This window comes from Ambystoma mexicanum, chromosome 1p (genome assembly GCF_040938575.1).
Source record: "Ambystoma mexicanum isolate Mex_15411 chromosome 1p, UKY_AmexF1_1, whole genome shotgun sequence".
NCBI lineage: Eukaryota > Metazoa > Chordata > Amphibia > Caudata > Ambystomatidae > Ambystoma > Ambystoma mexicanum.
Window position 1 is genome coordinate 51,003,884 of NC_090921.1, and position 18,283 is coordinate 51,022,166.

Sequence of the window (18,283 nt, forward strand, 5' to 3'; positions counted from 1 at the left end):
ATGCGATTGGCCCTGTGCGAGCGGGGTACGTGTATTACTGGGGTTCACGGGGAGTTTCACACACGATTGGCCCTGTGCGAGCAGGGTATGTGCATTACTGGGGTTTGCGGGGAGTTTCACACGCGATTGGCCCTGTGCGAGCTGGTTACGTGTATTACTGGGGTTCAGGGGAATTTCACATGCAATTTTGCTGTCAGAGCGGGGTACGTGTATGCACGGGGAGTCCCACATATGAAATGGCAGTGTGGGTGCTCCCAGGTGTGCCCTCTACACCCTCTATGGCCCCTGCAGGCAGCCCACACCACAGGGGACTACCTTGCACCCCTGGTCATGTCCCGCATGCAGCCCATCCACCATGGGCATGCCTCCTAGCCAGCCCACATGTCACCGTGCATTAGTGATCATCAACTCATGTCCCCCAGCACCCCCACCCACCCAGCAGTGAGGCTCAGTCCATGACACATGTCCGCCAGCACCCCCACCTACCCAGCAGTGAGGCTCAAGCCCTGACTCATGTCCCCCAGCACCCCCACCCACCAGCATTGACGGGCACCTGCCAGGAGGCCCTGACTCATGTACCCCAGCACCCCCACCCACCCAGCAGTGAGGGGCCCCTGCTAGCAGTCCCCGACTCATGTCCCCCAGCACCCACACCCCCCAGCAGTGAAGCTCAGGCCCTGACTCATGTCCGCCAGCACCCCCACCCACCCAGCATTGACGGGCACCTGCCAGCAGGCCCCAACTCATGTCCCCCAGCACCCCCACCCCCAGCAGTGAGGCTCAGGCCCCGACTCATGTCCTCCAACAAGTCATCATGATCCACAATCATGGGCCTCATAGCCTCCCAAATCCCACCGCACGCCACCCCTGTGCAAAGACCCAACCAAGTATCCCATCCACCTCACATTTAAATGCCCATTACATGATACAACCCAAATGGAAAGAATGTACATCAACACATGTCTGTCACACACACACAATGGGTGCTGGTGATTGTGAAAACCTACACCGTGACATGCATGAAACCAATGAGAGAAGTAATAAACCAAAATGTATTGAACACAAAAAGAATGTAATCAAATGAAAATATGAAAAAAATGTTTGAAAAAAAGATGAAATGCAGCATGTCCAAAACACAAAAAGAAAAACATGAAGTCTGAATCCAAATAAATCAAAATGAAAATGTGTCCAAAGTCTCCAGCCACCAAATCAAATACAAAGGAAACAGAAACAGTAAAATCCATTGCTCCATGGTGAGAAAAATAATATTAGATAAATCCACTGTTCAACTATGTACAAAGAAGTAATCCAGGGTCCATGAGCCCAACGAATTAAATGAAACCCAGCAAAAAAACAAATTAATAAAGAACTATATACAAAAAGGCGGGGCATAGTCCAAGCGCCCCAAATGAATGAAAAAGATAAAGGAAACCTAAAACTACAAACTATATACAATGGCGGCGGGCTTGTCCGACGGCTCACTTCCCGATTTCCCGGGCCAGGGCATCATCAAATTCCTGCTCGATGTCCTGGAGGCGGTCCTCTTCCATGGCCCTGAGGGTTAGCAGGGACGGTGACATGTTGACCTCCAACTCCCTGCGAATTGCCTCGAGGCACTCGGCCCGCCTCAGTGCCCTCCGCATGGAGTTCTCCGCCCTGACCATTGTGAGCTGTGCCTCTTCCGCCGGTCGCCGCTCGACATCTATGGCCTGGCCCAACCGCTGCCACACGGAAGACACTTGTAATCCTGGCTACTCCTGCCCTCTGGCCGATGCCTGTGTCATGAGTGCCCCCAACGCCCTCCGAAACCAGTTCAATGCCCTCCTCCTCACCTGAACCTTCTGAAATATTGTGATTCCGCCTTTCTTTCTTTCTTCCAATGGGTCATTTTTTTTGTAGAGAAAGGGCCTGCTCCAAGAGGCTGCCACTGCGGCCGCTGATAGAACACGGCACACCACAGGCTGCTCTCACGGAACAAGCCCAAAAGGGGAAAAAAAGCCGGAAGGCTAAAAAAAAACCCTGATAGGAATCCTGGATGGTATTCAGGATACTGGTGTAGAAATGAGTCCAGGACTGAAGACCGTACCGGTGGATGCACGGGAAGGGTGCCGCAGGGAGTCCCAGTTGCGCAAAAAGGACTGCCAGAAAGTTGGACCCAAGTGACTATCCAGATGAGTACCGGCAGAGAGTGGCAGAAGGCTGAAATAACAGCTGACAAGGAGGATTACGGGAGGAAAAAATATGGAAGCAGCAGAAGGTAATACAGGGCCAGGCAAAAAGGACCGGGGGATATAGGGACAAAAGGAAAAAAGCAAACGGAAGGGCAAAGGAGATAACAGGATGAGGAGGAGGAAAGCAGGGAGGAAGGGCGCTGGTCCAGGAAAAAAAAGGAATAAAAAAAAATAAACAGATGAAATAGCAGGAATCACAGGAAGAGCAGGAAGCGTATCTCCAGGGCAGAGAAAGCCACGGATGCAACGCGATGGCTGCCGGCTACAATAGGAAGTTAAATCATCTGGCGGCCGCACGTCGCAACCGCTAGTCTGGGAACAGGCGCTGGGCCCCGAACATAGTGGAACGCTCAATGGTGTCCAAGAAGCCAGCGATTCCAGAGACGATGGGGAGCCCAGCGCGTGACAGTCTGCCCCTCGGATGTTGAAGGCCCCGAGCCATCATGGCTCCCACCTTGTTGCTGCTGCTGTGCCAGTGCCCTGGCTCTTGCTGCCTGCACTTCCTCCTCCGGCTGGGGTGCAGTTGTTGAGGTGGCCACCCCTGCTGGACATCCAACTCTGGACTGTGGCAGGGATGTGTCCTTCACCAACCTGGCCGCAGGGTCAGAGGCAGCTCCACAGGGTACCCAGGTGATACATGGGTGGGACGATGGCATGGAGGACGACTGGCGCATAGGGGGTTCAGGTGAGGAGGGAGTCGGAACAAGGTCCAGCATACGGAGGAATCCAGCCTGGTGACCCGTCCCAATAGGTCAACGCATTCAATGAGACATCCGAGATGACGAGCAGTGTCTTCACGAAAACACTGCAGGTCACCTTGCATGCCCCGTTGACGCAATGCCATCCCAGACAGGACCGGCTCAACCCAGTCCCGGATTGCCACGTCCGCAGGGAGAGGAAGGCCAGTTGTTATGCGCTCATCCCCTCCCAGAAAACGGGTCTGGACGTAGGCATCCGTGCTGGTGCAGGATGATGCAGTCACAGGATCGGAGACATGATTACACACAGGCACCTCCGCGGCGGCCTGTGCTGCCTCCTGTCCCTGCCCCTGTACTGCACCAGTAGCACCAGTGGAATTCCCACCTCCAGACCCCGTGTGTGTCCCTTCCACGGCCTCCTCCGCCACCAAACCCCCCACCAACTTGGATGACTCCATGCCATCTTCCTCTATCGGACCCAGTGGGGTCTCATCTGCCCCTTCTGCTGCCGAGGAGTCCACCTCCGACCTCCCCCTCTAGGACATACCTGCGGCAGCTGCGGCCTGGGACACGGCCCCAGACTACTCACTCCCCGACGAGATGACAACCTGGGAGGGGAGCCGGGCCTTGCGTCTCCGGCTGGTGGTGTGATCACTGCCGCTTTGCTCCACAGCACCCTCTCCGCCCTCTTCATCAGTTGACGCTGCAGACAGGGAAAGATAGAACACAGGCATCAGGGCACTGTACAATGGACTGATACACACATGACAGTTGTACATGATTGGCAGTGTAAAACTACAGACATGGCATCACACTCTCCAACACACATGTCATTTCAACTCACACACATGAGCAAATCCACAGGAATATGGCACCAGGCAGCACCATCCATACACAAACAACAGCACGAGCAGCGGAAGGTGTGCCTGACGTCACATGAACCACAGGGAGTGCACAACACATGCACACATGCCACCAGACTGACATGCATCTGTACATCTCCAAAACTGCAGTGATAATGTCACCATCCATGTCACATCTGGCAATCAGCCTCCTACATGTCAGTGTCACATGCATCCATGTTGCATCACAGTTGTGCACTTGTCAAATGCACACACATGCACATGTACACAGTGCAGATACATGCAGCAGGAACCACCACCCATGTGTGACCCCACAACCATGCCAACGTACATACACAGAAATTCAAACATGTGTGCTCCAACACCTGCATTTGGCCAGCATGCTTAGCAACAAATACACCATCGATGTGTCTCACACATGAGAGGACTCACATGTGGCAGCCACACGCCCCTGTACATACACATCCATACATGGCCCTAAAAAAACACATGTGCAACCTGCACACTACTGGCACACCACAACACGCACAGCGTCCAATCAGTATGCACGTACACTTACCGCTCGACTCCAGACGGGTCTGCCTCTCAAGAACCTGGACGTGGAGCACTGGGCGTATTCATTTCATGACCCTCATTTGGTGGTTGGACAGGTGGCCCTGGCGCCCCTCCGCATCCGCTGCCTTCAAGAGGCGCCGGGCCTTGTCAAGGGTCCTGGACCTGGAGTCCTCCCAGCTCTTCTGGATATGTTTGATGTCACGGACTGCCACCCCCAGCTCGTTGATGATCCTGATACTGGTCCATCCTTCATTGTCGGCACACGAACTTCCAAAGAGGGCATCATACTGCCCCAGGACTTGCTCCACCAGGACACCAACTTCCCTGGCATTGAAGCTGGTGGCCTCTGCCTCTCTGGCTGAGGGTTGCCAGTGGTGCCAGATGGTGTTGTGCCCGACATGGCAACCCCAGATGCAGGTGTGGGTGGGCAACTGGGTCCTGTGGCTGGACTGTGGAGCGATGGTATCCCAGTCGGGAGTCTTCAGTTCCAGCAGGGGTGGTCACAGCAACTGCACCCCTGGCTGATGTGCAGGCACCAAATAGCAGGGCACGTGGGCAGCAGGTACGCAGGCAGCAGCATTTGGCAGGTGGGAACATGCACGGGAATCTGGGGAGCAGTAATTCGGCCTTCTGGGCAGGAGCGTGGTCTTCCGTGTGTTGTTGCGTGGCCAGCTTGATTTGGAGTGATTTGGCACATGTAAAAATTGCACGTCAGCGTGTAATTCGAGGAAAGGCCCTTAGCACGTAAGCGCATCTGTGACGTAGCGCGCACAGGCCTTTCACTCGTGACGGGGGCATAGTGGATCAGCGCGCACGTGAAAAAACTGCACGTCCACGTGTGAATGCGTGTAATCCGAGGAAAGGGGCTATGCGTGTATGTGACACGATGCGCGCGGGTGTTTCTCTCGTGACGTGGGCATAGTGGTTCAGCGCGCACGTGAAAATACTGCACGTCCTCGTGTGAATGCGTGTAATCCGAGGAAATGGACTACACGCCTAAGTGAAGCGACGCGCACAGGTGTTTCCCTCAGCATGTGTTAAAGGTGAGCATTTCGCTGTACGTGCCTTTCGTGGAGACTGATGTGTATCAAATGTCACATATTTTATGACTTGCTGTCATTCACCCTTCAAATTCAAAAAATCACTAATAAATGTTGTTACCCCTTCCACATGCTAAAACTCATTCTGCACTTCCTTAATATGTCACATAAACTGGAAGTTCCCCGAGCCAACATAGTTCACTACTCCAGGATATTCTTGATTGTACCCAACGGCTTGATTTTGCAGTTACAAGATATTCAGAAAAAGATGGCCAGGTTTATACAGGGCTTGAGAGGAAACCACCACATCTTAGTAGTACTCAGTTCCCTGCAATAACTCAGAGAAGACAAAGACAGTTCCATAAAATCCTTGTGTGCCGTTTGCTATGCGTACTGGGATGTTGCTACTTCGTGTTGTTTCGCATACCATCACAACTTCACAGCGGATCAAGGACGTATCTCTTCTTTTGGCGGGGGTATTGGCTACCAGTGTTTTTCATTATCACGCTAGTCAGACGATGAGTCGCGCACGCTATTTGTCCCACTGCGGGTGCCCCTGTGTATCGCACCCATTTTCGAGGTCATAGTAGCCTGCGTGTCCCATGCGTACATGTTTTTCGTGTTACTGGGTGCCACGGCGTACTTTGGGAAGTTAATTCCACGCACGTAGGCTGCAGGGTTGCAATCACGGTTTTACTGCAGTTTTGGGGTGCCTGAGTGTTGCGTGACCCGTCACTCCATCACCGGGGTCACATACAGCATTGCAGGTGCAGGGGAGCTGTTAACATCTTGCATCCCACCACCTTCACCCCAATGGTCCAGGACAATTGTGGTGTACATCCCCCATTGGCACTCCTCCATCTGTGCCGACACTACTCCATCTGTGCCATGGTTGGGAGGCCACCAAAGGTGAGGGGCACCTCAGCTGTGCGACCTCCTCATGGTGGGCATGGACAGGGATGTGGTCAGGGTGACCAAGGAGTAGGGGGACTCCAGGGTGTCCAGGGTGGCTGCAGAGGGTGAAGAGGCAGGTGTGCGCCACTTGAGCACGATGTTGTGCCATGTGTCGGTGCAGTCATGCCACCACCCCCTGTGGTTCAGAGAGATGCAGCTTCTGCATCTGGCACTGGAGCCTGTGTGACCCGGCAGTCCATTTCATCGAATGCCACGTGCCCAAGGGTAGTGGTAGCTGCAGGTGCAGCTGTGGACACCACCACCCAGGCTCAGGGTCTGCCAGTGCAGGCTGCGTTGGCACTTGGAGAGTCCTTGGAAGATTTCCAACAGGCCAGGAGGGAAACCGTAGGTGCACGCAGGGTTGCTCTGACCAAGACATGTGTCCCTGGGCCAGTAATGCCGTCTGCTGCCCTGAACAGCCGGGTGTTGGTAACAGATGCAGCCAACAACACCCCGGTTGTGAGTCTGCCAACCAGGACAGTCGCGGTCAATGACCCTGCCACAGCGGATGTTGCTGCACAGGGTCCATTAGAGTTGCCAGCCAGGGTCTGCGCCACAATCCAAGAGGAGGAAGGATGCACCTGCAGCACAGGCTGGGACACCACACACAGCCACAACCTCCTGCAAGTTGAGAAAGAAGCCTTTCTGCAACCAGGAACTGGACTTCCTCATGGAGTACGTGTGGGACCACAGCCGTGATATGCTGGTTGGTCCTAATTGTCAGACTATGGCTGCCCACCGTGATACCCACTGGAAGCAAGTTGCGTAACATGTGATTGCATGCGGCTATGAGGTGCGCACGGTACAAGAGTGCAAAAAGCATTGGAATTAACTCAAACGCAGCGCTAAGGCTAAGCGTGCCTCAAATTGCAACTTGACTCTGGTGACTGGCAGTGGGCCTGCACCTTAGGAGGAAGACCTCACTCGGCATGAGTCACTCGTTGCGGAGTTCATACCATCTGAATCGGTCGAAGGAGTGGGAGAGATGGCGGACTTTGATGCCCAGTCCAGTGAGTGTTGCTGCATATGTGTTGAGGACATGTGTGTTTTACTTGTGTGATGTGTTGTGCATGACTGCCACTATATGTCACATGTACATAGTTCTGATGTGCAAGTAATGCAATGCTTCACTGATGCCTGGCTGCTCTGCTGGATGGTGGTCATGTGGAGCAGACGGGGGCTGTCATTATCACCACTATTGCACCCTACTCACATGCTGGTCACCAGGATGCCCCTCCAATCCATGTTCGAGCTCACTGGCCCTTCTGCATGTAGCGTGGGGTGACCGTCCTCTCAGCCCAGGGACTATGTCATAGCATGACTGATGTGCATGTGTCCTCTGCCTGCATGTGGGTACTCCATGCCCCTCCACCCCCGGTCTGCACCCCAATTCCACCTTTACGCTGGTCTGCTTCAATTTTGCCGTTGAGTACGTCCCTGTTCATGCGTCCTGTGTACATGCTAACTTCCAGCGGCCAATCTGCCAGGCATATGCAGTGGGGTACATCCTTTGTACTTTATGAAGGTTGTCTCACTTGGACTGTGCAGAGGTCAGATGCCCCGCAGGGACATGAGTGCCCATTCATGTTCCATGTGTATTCCACCCATCCCCCGATGTGTCCTTGACTGGATGATCATTGTAGTACGAGTCCAGGGTGACCTACATTGCATGGCATTTCATTAGCCTTCCCATGTCCACTGTGGCTCAGTACTGCATTGCACACATGTTAAGGGTGTGACAGTCTGTGTGGGTCACAGGCCTCAGCCTGTTTAATGGCCAATGACTCTGTCCTACTGGTGTAGTGTCTTCTTCACACGTGGGTGTACTCCAGAGGTTTCATCATGTGTCCTGCTTACTGTCCCATCATCATTTGCTATGTTGTCACTTGACTCACATGATCAGTTGATGCTAGTCAACCCTGTCTGTCAATACACAGGTCTATGGTCAGCCTTTTCATACCATGCTAGGCATCCCTGCATTTGCACTTGGGGGAAGGGGTGGTTTGCTTGTAGCCATGCAACCCATTGAATGCACATTGCACGTGATGCCTGAAGTTGACCTTGCACTGCCTTCACATTTTCTGACACACATCATGAAGTACTTGTACATGTAGATAGTGAGTAACATACAAATTTGCTGCACTGCATCGACCCACTTCTGTGCAAACTGACACCATTCTACATGTCTAATCACAGAAGTAATGTGAAGTTGACCCAGCATGCATGGCAGGTTCTGTTTTGTGTGTGACATGTCTGCCTGATGTGCTTGGTGTCTGTGTGATGTCTGTGTGTGTTGTGTGCTTCTAACATGTGCAGTGACCTTTTTTCTCTCGACTTTTCAGATGATGATGCAATGGAGCCAGAGGATGGTGTTGTCATGCCAGGCAAGTGTTGTTATCACTACAGCAACCCGGCACAAGTGGGGGTAGTGGGGTGGTAGGCCACGAAAACCCACATGTGCTACAGTCCATCTTATCTCTGGCTGGAAATGAGTCCAGCCCTGATGAACACTCTGAGGTCCATGTTGAATTGGATGTGCATCAGGTCCATATGTCAGGGGTGAGTGATTCTGATGTGGTCACTCCTCTGTCCCCGACACCTGCACTGAGGAGTCAGACAGTGTTGGAACCTCCCCCTGTGGTGGATCGGGAGACAGGGTCACCCTCCACACCAGTCACTGATGTGCCTGGGACATCATGTCGATGGTGGCATGTAGGCGTACAGCCGAGGGTGGTGCCAACAGAACAAGGACACCCGGTCCTTGGGTCCCGCAGGGGTCAAGCCCAGCAACGCGGTCGCCGCGCGCAACTGCAGTATACTGAGTGGGAGCAAGACATGACTGCCAATTCTGAACGGCAGTGGCCAGAAATGGAGAACATCGGCGAGAGCATGGAGCATGTGGCCCAATCCGTGCTCCCCCATGCTAGGCAGGTGCTTCTCCAGCAGCAGGCGAAACGGTCCACGACCTGCTCACTCAGGCTGGGCATGGCGGCCTCAGACAGGGCACGCCAGGCTGAAATGTTGTCTCTGCGTGAAGCAATTGCTGCTCACGCAGAGGCACACATGGAGGCCCTGAGGCAGGAGTATGCTTCCCTCAGATCCACTCTGGGTGTCCTTATGATGTCCCAGAGGAAGCGGGCACAGGAGAGGTTTGCGCAGCTTGAGCGTACCATCTTGGCTGAGCTACATGCGTGCCGGGCTGTCCAGCCAGGCCTTGCAGGAGGAACTCTGTGTTACACGTGCTACCTTGCAAGAGGAAGCACGTGTATCACGGGAGGTTCTGCATGCAGACCTGCGTGTCATCGCCACACAGAACCAGGCTCTCCCATCATACTTGCTGCCGATGAGGGGGAAGCTGCGGCTAGGCGTGATCAGGCTCCTGTGTCACATCCTCCTTTTCCAGCCAGCCTCGGACGACAATATATCTCCCACATAGGTTGGGCTGTGCAGGCGTTGAGCCCATGGAGTTTTTTTTTCCTCAACATCATCGTATGTGGGTGTTGAGCAGCACCCTGTACCTCCCGCCTCCTGGCTGCCTCCCCCCGGGTTGTATGTGGCCATTTTTGATTTTTCTTTTAGTTTAGTTAGTTTAGTTTCAATTTGATAGTTGGTTTAATTAGGTAATGTAGGTTTTTCATAGTTACTGTAATTAGTTAATATAGTTTAAAATTGCTTGTCTATTGTGCTTTCATGTGATGGTGTGGTGCTTTGTGGCTTTTGAAAGCATCCACTGTCTGTTCCAGCTGGGCCCTCAAGCTTGTCTTGTGAATGTGTTTGCAGCTTGGGGTCCTGACTCACATATGCAACTCCTGCTTCCCTTATCCATGGGCTCGCAAGGATGGTTCGGTGTAACAGCCTATTACACAAGGGCTTTGGACTGTCATATCTGTGGCATGTCTGCTGCTGTCCTACTTGTGTTAACACCCCTAGTGGGGATGATGGGGGTGTTATTGACCACTGTTCTGCTTTTGCTAGATGGGGTTTTCATGATTCATGTGTACATTCATTGCTATGCATTGTGTAGTATGTTTCTTATCTTTACTGTACACGTGCGTGTTGCAAATCATGCCGTAGATAGTGTGTACCACACTTTGCCTGTGAAAGACGCGCTGGTGGTGTGATTTCTGATGTACGTCTCTGACATGGTCCAGTCATGAAATGCCTGAAGAGACACATACAGATGATTTTAAAGCATTAATCATGTATTTCATGCCCTTTCTGCAGGGGGATGAGCCTCCAGACCACCTTTGCCAGCAGACATTGACCATTGGACGTCTGGAAGCTGAACACGTTAGGTGGTGCCGACATGCGCATGTAGCAGAGGCACAGGGATTGCGCTCATACATCCAAAAACAGCTGACGTGTTTCAAGGGACTCCAGGCAAGGTGAGCAGCACAGGGGGGCCAGAATGCAGCAAACCTTTAACCAGGCCAGTTGCACGTGCATGCTTAGTAGCAGCACTGATGGTGAGCTTGGACAAATATGGGTGTTGAAGCGCACAATACTGCTGAGATGTGTTGGTGGACTAATGGCTAGTTGATGGGAAAGTTGTCTGGGGCACCTGCAGGGGCAGTGGCACATACCCTCCGGTCCACCATGGTCCATTGAGGCATGTATTAGCCATGTAGCATTCCAAGACATGGAAAGAAGCAGCTCACAATGACAGACAGCGAGGGACACACTCGTGTGCAGTGCATTTCATTTCCATGTAGCATTTGACACATGCACTACCTACATTATTTTGGTCATGGTGGAACACGACTTGTTCTGAAGTCATACCTTGCTATATGCGTCTGGCTGCTTACCCAGGGAACATTGCATGTTGTGTGAATCGTGACACATTGGTCTTCCATTTGCCATGCACCCACCGTCGCCTGACTTACTGCATTGACTGTGTATGAACCATTACAGGGGTAATGTTACGTATGGGTACGAAGCATCCACACCAGATTGTTTGTTTGTAGAGTAGTTTGTTACTTTGGGGCATATATGGTGGTGTGTTTGTGTGTTATGGGCACGCACAGATTAGTAACTGTGGCTCTCTTTGCAGCATTGAACTGCTCCTGTTACCATACCTGCGAGTGCGCCAGCACTCACCCCAGAGATAAGTTTCTCTTTGTCTTCCATTTGAGTAATTTGTTACTATGTGCATGATGATCAAGTTTGGTGTAATTGTGTATGTGTTAATGTGAGCAGTACAGTTTTGTGCATTTCCTACTTTCCCGTGTCAATCCTACTCCCCTCTGCTGCCCCTCATTTCGGTTATCCAGTATAGCAATGCCTGTCCCGACTGCATATCCCTGACCCCCCTTCCCCACCAAGGTCTCAGAGGCCTGTGTGAGTTTGACCTTGCAGGCACCCAGACCACGGTGGGGGTGGTTGGTTCGTGCCACTCCTGAGACTGAACACAGGAGCTGTGACACTACACATCAGTTTGTGGTGCATCATTCTGTGTTATGTACCACACATGGTACACATCCTGTTGTGACATTGTTTTACTGTGCTACCTTGGTTGTTAGGTTATTGTGGTAGTACTTGGGCTTTGTGACATACTGCTACTTCAAGTCATCTACTAGAGGCTCTTCTGGTTTGTTTTGCTGCCTGCAAGCTTTTTGCTTGGCTTCTGTGTTGCTTTGAGTTCTCTTTGATTTGGCGTTTTTGCAAGTCAAGGTGGCCTCTGAGGGTGCTGGACACTTTTTACACACAAGGTGGAAGATGGTGACAAAGGGGAAGGGTGATCCTGTGGCCAGGTGAACTTCAAGGATGAAGGCTACATAACCCAGGTGCAGTTGTTCAGTGGGTCATGGTGATTTGTGAGGGAAGGGCAGTGTTTTGTTGTTTACAGTTGCCTTGCCCTACAGTGTGATGTGCACCCTGACTTTGTAATTGTGGTATCCTATGTACATGATGTATTCTGCTGATCAATGCCTGTTCATGTGTTGTGTTTACCTTTCAGGTGTGAGGGAATAGTTGTGGCTTGACATGCTGGGGTGTACACATGGTCAATGTTCACATGTGATGTGTAGAGGACACTGATGGTCACTTGATTGCACATGCATATATTGAGTGCATGTCCCTAGTGACCCACACACTCGCACTATGATCCACTACATGTACAACCACCCTTCCATGTCCACATGTACACTCTGTTTGCCTTCTGGTGCCCACTGTGTCCCTGCAGCACATGATCTATGACCAATTGTGGATCCTGTACATGCGTAATTTGCTTTTTGATGTAGTTTGTCGTTTAGATGTGCTGTTCAGGGGGTGCGTCACACACAATGGCTGTTCACTATGCTGTGCGCTGAGCAGTGTGTTGCAGGAGGTGGACATGGCACACATAAGCTGCAGTGTTGATTTTGCAATGCACAATGTGCAGTGCATGTAGCCGGGCATTCATTGTTATGTTACAACTACAACTGTTGGAATGCATTTGGGTATGACTTCTTTTGGGTGGATGGTTGTTGGTCAGTCATTTCATCTGATTCCATGTCAGGCATCATTGTCTGATGCCACTTTACATTTTTCACATGTCCATGTGTACCTCATTGGTACTGTGTTGGTGTATAGCTATTGCTTGCCATGTCATGTTGTGGTTTGGGAGGATTTGGGTGACATAGCAGTGTTAGTCATGGCCTGTTTTGCAGGTCTGTGTGATTCACATCTTGCATGTGTGCCTTTGGTCACACAGGATTGCTTATGTTTAAGTAGCTAGGGATGCACACAATGTGGAATTTTCATGGCAACATTCTCAGGGTGGTAGGGTTGTGACGATTGACTGTCTCTTTGTCATCATCGATTGTCAACTGGTATGTGCCAGGCCTGTGTGCACTCGGCAGGGGTGGGAGTTTAGGTGAAAAATGTGGCCACAACCTGGGTCCGGGCTTCCTCGCCACGTGCCCTATCCCCTCCCATGGGCAGCACTTGTGCCTGTGGTTGGGGATGTGGGGGCACCACCATGTCCACCGGTACGCCCTGCTGTGTTGTAACATTGTGCAGGACACATGCTGCCATAATGATCCTGCACACTACTGGGGGTGCATAGAGTAGCTGCCAGCCAGAGCGGTCGAGGGAGCGGAAGCGTGACTTGAGCACTCCGAATGAGTGCTCCACTATGGCCCTGGTTGCAATATAGGCCGCGTTGTATCTTACCTGGGGTGGTGTGGTGGGGTTCCGGATTGGCGTCATCATGCGGTTGCTCAGAGGGTAGGCACTGTCCTTTGGAGAGGTGATGATGGTTGTGATTATTGGGGTTTGTGTATTTGTGTGTGTGTGACATGCATGCATGTGCACAGGCATTTGTACTCCCCCAGGAGCCATGTGTCACCATGCTGCCCAGTTTCCAGGGCCGGGCTCAGGGCAGACATTCTGTATATGAAACTGTCATGGGTGGAGCCAGGGTAGTTTGCATAGACAGAGGTGATGATTCCCTTTGCATTGCATACCACCTGCACGTTGATGGAATGCCAGTGCTTGCGGTTTAGGTAGATGCGCTCAGTGGCCCTAGGTGTGCCACCCTGTAAACGTCCTGGACAACAGCATGCTTTTCTGCGGGTGTTCTGGGCATGAATATGTGCCTGTGGACTGAGGGGCGCGCTGTCATGATTGCCAAGACCTGGGGTAGGCAGCGTGACTGTGTGGCCTGTGAGACCCCCCACTATGGCAGTAGTCCGCTGAAATGACCCAGTGGTCAAAAAATGCAGGACATTGAGCACCTTCTCCAAGGGGCTCAATGCTTGGGAGCAGAGGGTGGGGAATGTAAGGTCATCTTCCAACTCCCTGACCAGGTCTAGGATGATACGAGGTGGAAACATATACCTGCCGTAGACCTGGTCATCAGGCATTCCAAAAAGGCTTGTCAGGGGTGAAAAAAAGCGGGCCCTGGATATTCTCCTTCTCATGCGGTGTCCCACGATCAGTGCTGCGACAAATGGGGCATTCATCGTAGCTGTATATACGTGTTTGTTGTTTGCTCGCACTTTTATACTGTGCACGGGGACGCTTCCGACTTCCTTTGTGTGGCGGATGCATTGACGCCTATGCGTGTCTTTTGCCATGCGCGGGTTAATACGGGTTGTTCGCGTGCGTGTGGGCGTTCCGTGTAGTTCCCTACAGTACTTCCCCAGTTACACCTTCTTTTTCACGCCTTGTTCCCCATTCCGCGTGTTATGCCCAGGGTCCTGCCCCCTTTTTGGTGTGTGCGCGGAAATTGTGTGCTTTCCCTGTGCACAGCGTTCGGGATGTTGCAATGACGTGTGCGCCACGCACGAGTTTGGCGCACATTTCGGGAAAAACACGTGCAGGAGCTTCCATGAATCGCACACATTTTTCACGCTAGCGCCTGCTTGCGCCAGCTTGCGCCACTTTTTTCGGCGCCCGTTTGTTCAATGAATCGGCCAGTTAGTCTGTAAAATGCAAGCACATTGCTTTGCTTGTTCCCTCAGCTGACATATTCCAAGCCGGCAATGAAAATGGATGTTTCCTGTTTTCATTTGCACCATATGTCCCACACACAACTGGAACGAAACACAAAGAGCCATTCTCTCTGTGCATCAGAACTAGTGCTCCCTTACTATTACATTTTACTAACACCAACCTATTAGTTCACAAACCAGATTTAAATATGGTCTGTTATAGCAGCCACATGTATTTCGTCTTTCTTACTTTCACCCGTCAGATTAAAAACAACACAGGAAATGGTGTTACCACTTTCAAATGCTTCACTCTATTATGACCTTCCTCAACACGCCACATAAAGTAGAGGAGTTCAGAGCCTTATTACTCTTCCAAATTGATCACCGTTTCAGTTTATACTTTACTCTCCACACCTCCAAAGGCCAAACACTCCAGTTAAAATGTATTCAGAAATAGGGGGCCAGGAATATTCAGCTCATCTCCTTTATGCAGTGGAAACACTCCAAGTCAGTACACAGAATAAAGACAATGGACACTTACCAGCAGTTGTGGTTGTAGGTGTAGTTGCTAGAAGAGGATTAAAAGACAAGGTTAAGCCATTCTCTGTTTGAATTGTATATAGCCTTGCTCTTATCAATAATGCTTAGTACCTGCAATGCATTACATAAGAAACCAGATGTACATATATTTTGTATCAAAAGTCACGTATGTTACGACTTGCTCTCATTCACCCTTCAAAACATCCCAAATAAATTGTGCTACTCCTTCCACATGCTAAAACCCATTCTGCACTTCCTTAATATGTCACATAAAGTGAGGTGCCCCGAGCCAAAATAGACCATGTCTAAAAGTGCACAATTGACTACATGCTAGACCATGCACTGGTGTAATTATTTAACTATTGCTGAAAGCATCATGAGCTAATTTAGCAGTCGTGCTACCGAAAACAAATATATACATAATATCTGGAAAGGAGTCATGTGTCTGTATGGGATTTCCTCTGTAAAATGCAAGCACATTGCTTTTCTTGTTCCCTCAGCTGACATATTCCAAGTGGGCAATGAAAATGGATGTTTACTGTTTTCGTTTGGACCATATATCCCACACACAACAGGAATGACACACACAACAGGAACGAAATACAAAGTTGAGCCATACTCTATGTGCATCGGAACTAGTACTCCCCTTACTATTAGATTTCACTAACAGCAACCTATTAGTTCACAAACCAGATTTAAATATGGCGTGTTATAGCAGCCACACATATTTTGTATTGGTTACTTTCACTCATTCTGCACTTCCTTAATAGGTCACATAAAGTGAGGTGCCCTGAGCCAAAATAGTTCACTGTTCCAGACCATTCCTGATTGCACCCAAAGGCTTGATTCTGCAGTTACACGTTATTCAGAAAAAGATGGGCAGGTTCATAAAGGGCCTAAGAGGAAACCTTCACATGTTAGTAGTCCTCAGTTCCCTGCATTAACTCCCAGAAGACAAGGACATTTCCATAAAATGCTTGTGTGCCGTTCGCTAAGCGTACTCGCATGTTGGCGAGGATACATTAATTAGAAAGTTACCATGCAAGGCCCTCCCAACGTCATGTGATCAGCAAACTAATTTGAACTTCCCATTGACTGTTCAAGTAGGAGAAACTCAGAGTCGGACTGCGCAGCGCAACAGCTGTCTGCTTGTGGAGCCATTTCTTTAGCTGCATGAAATCATTGTGCACCTGTCTGCACTTGGCCTCACACTTTTGCTCTGTGTTTGCCTAAGGGTCGGGTCACATATTAAGTGGTGAGAGACCCTTCTAAGGTGTAGGATTTTCTTTGATCCTGATTTCACCAAATTGGTCAAACAAGATACTGCTGCAGACTGCATCTGCACTTGGCCCCAAATTTTGCTGTGTGTGCACTACGGATGAAGCACATGTAGCTATTCAGCGTGATTATCCAGGTTCAGGCTTTTCGTGCATCTTAATTCTGCTGCACTGCAAAAATGAATGATTGCTGTAGATTTCATCTGCACTTGGCTACTCTAAAGGGCTGGCCTTACCTTACTGAAAAATAACTCGTCATCAGGGTGGTGTCCTACTAAAGAGTCTGTCCTCTGTGCAACTCTGTCCTGCACCTGCCCTATCACTAATCAAAAGAAGGTTTTAACAAACAGAAATAGTTTCAGGATAATGACTCTCATTTGTTGTCAATCTTAGACTGTTCATCAACAATCATTTTCAATGGCTTCTTATTCAACAAAAGGTAAGACCAGGAGAATGACTCCCTTCTCCTGGTCTCAGTGGCTCAGCCTTAAGGGCTGTCTCCAGGGAGTCTATGTTAACAATCCTTAAATGTTCTTGTAGTTCTTCCCAGGGATTTCCCTGGCTCGACCAAATGTCCAGAAGTTGGTTCTTTTCAGCACTATGTATAAACTCATAGGTCACATTGTTGGTCCATATCCTACTTCCCTGTTCAACTTCTCTTTTGACAGTGCCTTGTGTCCATAATCCAACACGTCAGATACTCTAACCACTAGCCTTAATACACCTGGCCTAGAACCTGCCAGCCCTGCACATTTTAGTAGTGTCTCTCTTCTACCTTACTATTCTAAAATTCTAGAGCATATCGTGTTTAAACTACTCACTGGGTTCCTTGACACACTCAACTGCTGGGGCCCTCTGCAATCTGTATTCCCACCTGTGCACTTTACTGAGTAAACTCGCCTCAATGACAGCAACTGCATCTCTGTCACTTGTCATACTAAACGTTCATCTATTCTTATATTCTTTTGGACATCTCTGCTGCCTTCAATACCATCAGCTATTCTGACCATCTCTCAGCACTATCTATCCTAGGCATCAGGAACAAGCCCTCACTTGGTTTGCTTCATATCTCGTCCCCAGACACATCAAGGCTCTCTGGAACAGCCTTAACTCCCTACCCACCCCCTTACTGCTGGTGTTCCCGAAGGGTCTGCACTGGGTCCACTTCTCTTCACTCTCTATACCTCTGGTCTTGGCACCTTGATCTCCTCATATGGCTTCTCCTATCAGCTCTTTGCAGATCTTCTTCTCCTTTGCCTCCTTATCTGGTGAGCTACAGTCAAACATGTCTAACTGTCTCTCTTCCATAATAATAAATGGATGGCATCTCACTCACTCATTGTCAAGTTCACTACAAATGAAATTCTCTAGTTCTCATCCAAACAGCCTATCTCTTCCTCTCCCCCTCTTCTATTTCTCTCTCCTGACTGTCTTCCCTGCTAAGCTTCTGCTCGCAACCTTGGTGTCGTCTTCGACATATCTCACAACTTCTAACTCGACATCTCCAAAATAGGGCACACATAATCTCCTCAATATCAAAAAATAAGACATATTCTTCCCTTCACACTGAAAAGCACCAAATCACCCCTTTAGTGCTCTCTCTACTGTGCAAGTCTACTCTATGGCCTTCCCAACTATGCTTTTTCACCTCTCGACACAGTCTTCACCTTTCCTGTCTATTTATTCATTCAACCTTCACCGCTTCACCTCC

At 50.3% G+C, this 18,283-nt stretch overlaps 1 long non-coding RNA gene across 3 annotated transcripts in view; it reads right to left on the reverse strand.

The window, feature by feature from the left end:
* Nucleotides 1–15,328, reverse strand: part of LOC138566008 (uncharacterized) — a 133,409-nt gene extending 118,081 nt beyond the window's left edge. For 2 of the 3 annotated variants that reach the window (XR_011301788.1, XR_011301784.1), the window contains exon 1: nucleotides 15,297–15,325. This is a non-coding gene — a long non-coding RNA (uncharacterized lncRNA). Of the gene's footprint in view, nucleotides 1–15,296 lie in introns of all 3 variants that reach the window. The other variant, XR_011301779.1, reaches the window with a different exon arrangement.
* Between the last annotated feature and the right edge of the window lie 2,955 nt (nucleotides 15,329–18,283).